We start from the raw sequence: 3,527 nt of genomic DNA, 5'->3' as shown, positions 1-3,527 counted from the left end.
GAGGTCTCATGCCCAGGCGGGTCTCGAACCCACGGGCTCAGGCAATCCACTCACCTCAGCCTCCCAAAGGCGCAGGATTACAGGCTGAGCCACCGAGCCCAGCTGGGATTTTTTTTAAAAGATGAGATTTAGAAATCCTGTTCAGAATAAGCGGTTTGCTTCAGAGAAGAGTAGTAGGTGTGACTGGATCCTGATCACATCTGACTTGAAAAAAAATGATAAGAATTTTCACATAGAAACCAGTGGGTGATTAGAAATGTGAACAAAAATGTAGGAAACAGTCAGGTAGGAAGTCAAATAAAAAGACAATAAAGTCATACCCACGAGTGAGTCACTAAGAGAAAATGCAGAACAAGAAGAGGAAGAAGTGGAAGGAACTTATACTTAGGGAAACAAGAAAAGGAAAAGACAGCCAGAGGAGTCAGGGATGGGAGAGGATCCCAAGAAAATGACAAAGAAGCCAAGGGAGGAGGCAGTTTCATGAGAGAGGTATGGCAAAAGATAAATGGAAATGATGGTTGAGAAAGACCCATTGATCTGATCAGGTGACTCAGACCACACCTCTGAGAAACCACTTGACCTCAGGAGGTAAAGGTAGAATCTCACTTCAGGGTAGGGTGATGGTTGGAGGGAGACGACTGGGCAGGACTCTGAAGAGGCAGTGGTGTAGAGGCCCTGACTCTGTAGCCGATCAAGGGTGACCGGGTGAGGAGTGCAGGATGACACTGTGAGACTGACTGGGAACAAGCCTTGGGCACTCAGAGTGGAGAGGAGCCCAAGGAGGGCACGCAGGAAATGGGAAGTTGTCAGAGGTCAGACTTCAGGCCAAATAGTACGTTAGAGAAGAGAGACTTGAGGGGACAGTGCAGGTGGGTCTTGAAAGAAGAAATATATAAAAATATTAAGTGAATCTTAAGGTTCCAAGAAGTATAAGTTAACATGGCAAGACTGCTGCTTTTAGTTATAGACTGTTTGACCCAGATACAGGTGAGGATAAGATGGTAGCTCTGAAAGGTTCAAAGCAGGTTGGGTAGTGAGTAGCAGTACAATGACGGGGGACAGGAAATGTCAGAGTGAGACCTTCTCCTGGGGATGGGCCTGGAGAAAGGTTTGGAGAAGGGAGGGTCTTGTGAGGAGTTTTCCTCTTTCTCCTCAATTTCTCTTTTGTCTCATATCCCTATTGAAATGAGGTAGAGCATGAAGAATAATCCATAGAATATCCATGGTGTCTGCAAAGAAGGTAACTCTGTTGCCATCAAGAGAAGATCAAGCCTGACATGGTGGCTTGTGCTTGTAGTTTCAGCTACTTGGGAGGTTGAGGCAAGAGGAGTTAGAGTCCAGCCCCGGCAACATTGTGAGACTCCGTCTCAAAAAAAAAAAAAAAAAAAAAAAAAAAAAGAACAGCTAAAATGAAACATGAAAGGTCCTTAGAACTCACTAGGTACTAAAAAAACTCTTTATTCATAATTACGCCAATGTCAGAGAATTTCTGTTAGAAGTTCCATATCTCCTCTCTGGCTTTCATACAGTGAGATACTTGTTAATAACTACCTTCTGATTTTCTGTGGCTGCTTGGGTAACCTGATTCCCAGACCACATTTACCCTAGTTGGCAGCCTCAATTCTATAAAAGTTGAAAACAAACTTATTGATTGATTGTAAAATGTCACTTTTTATTGAGACACAGCACTTGGCAGACAATGTCCTGTCAACTAAAGAACTTAGTAGTATTACCTTTTATAGAGATTGGTTTAGTTTCCTGATTATGGAGTTCAAGCCAAGAACCACATCATACCTTGGTACACAAGGCCTTTAGAATGAGATGCTTTAAATTGCAAGTTTATTTTGATCACAAAAAATAATGGGCAAAATTACTGTTGGGTAAGTGCAACAGAATTCCCACAAAAGTCATTGCCTCTGCCCTACTGTCACAGTCCAGTGTTAAACATGTGAATCTCTGAAGTTAAATGTCCTGAATTCAAAGACTGGGTCATGTAGTTACTTCAGTTGGTTGTGTTAAGTTATGCTACCTCAGTTTCCTCATTTGTAAATCGGGGATAATTAAAGTAAGTATCTAGTTGAAAGCTTTGTAACTGGGATCCTGTGGGATGGCACATGATGAAGCTTGGCATTTACCAACTGCTCAGTGTAGATTAGTCGTGATTATTCCTGAGGATGAACAATGTCAGCCACAGCATCAAAGGAAACATTGCCAGACCTGGTGAAGGCTTACAGAAATATCTTCCAGTATCTTTGGAGCTGCTATGAACAATGAGACTATCCCCATGAAATCTTTAAATTAGAACCAGCAAACATCTGTCAAAAGCCACTTGGATTTTGCCCACTTTGCATTCAGATTCACTGGGGCTCATGTTGCTCTTCAAAATTGTCTGGAATGAAGCCAGTCTGTTTTTGTTTTAGGAAAGAATTAACTGAAGACTGCCTTACTGAAGTATCCCTGTGTTCATTATCTCTGGGACTTCAAGACGTCCATGGGGAAAACCTACACTGATGCAGGCTGTTTCTGGATGCTGCAGCAGGTGACAAGAGCAGCAGGTCAGGGTCAAGGACCCTTACTTCACACCTCACTAGTTGTGAAGTGATTGGATGCCTTATTTGTGGGAATCACAAAAAGATTTTTGGCAGTTCAAAGAATTATCAGGAGGGCTATAGAATCAGACTTATAAACTTCTAGTAGGACAGCATCTACAGTTTAGCCACAGAATAACAAAGGCATGGTCTTGACCTAGTAATGACAATCTGTTTAATAGTTAGTGGTCTCTGCTACACAACTTTAATAAAGAAAAGGAAAGGAAACACTACATGAAGACTGTTTACTTATGTTATTCATGTGTAAATGAAAGTCACACATTAGTGTGTTGGACTGGTAGAGCTAGATCACATGTCTGCAATGGAGACTGAAAATTTAAGTTTGAATTTTTTGCAGCAGTGGTACTGAAAATGCGAGGGAATCATTTAGAAGATGATAAACAGTCACCAAATGACAAAAGTACAATAGACTCTTCCAGATCCTCCTTTTTTTATTCCACTCCCCTGGATTCTAGTCAATTCCTTCTCTTGGAAGTCTTCCATAAACAGACTCTTAGGAAACCTTCTTAGACCTCCGTAGACTAGATTGTGTTACTAGATTGTAATTTCATAAGGGGCCCATGTCTGTTTTGCTTAGTGCTGTATCTTAGTATCTAATACAGTGTGCCTGGCACAAAGTCATTGCTAAATAAATTTGTTGAATAAATATGAGGTCATTTCTTCCCTGTAAATCAATCCAGCCTCAATACCACCACCACCATCAAACAGCAACACAAGACTAATTTATTATTAAGACATGTGAAATACTGTCATATTGTTAGACAGTCTGCATTTGGGGGCTGCATTTTATCTCAGTATGATGCTAAATTACAGAATGGGATGCCATTTCATGTCAAGTAAACACACTACAGCCCAGCCCAATGCTCAGGGCAAGCAACATTATAGCCATTCTTTTATGCCAGTTGGACTGGTCTTCAA

Source organism: Carlito syrichta, unplaced genomic scaffold (assembly GCF_000164805.1).
Source record: "Carlito syrichta isolate Samal-C Ts95f unplaced genomic scaffold, Tarsius_syrichta-2.0.1 Scaffold301643, whole genome shotgun sequence".
Classification (NCBI taxonomy): domain Eukaryota; kingdom Metazoa; phylum Chordata; class Mammalia; order Primates; family Tarsiidae; genus Carlito; species Carlito syrichta.
The sequence above is the reverse complement of the archived record's forward strand: the minus strand, read 5'-3'. Positions refer to the sequence as shown.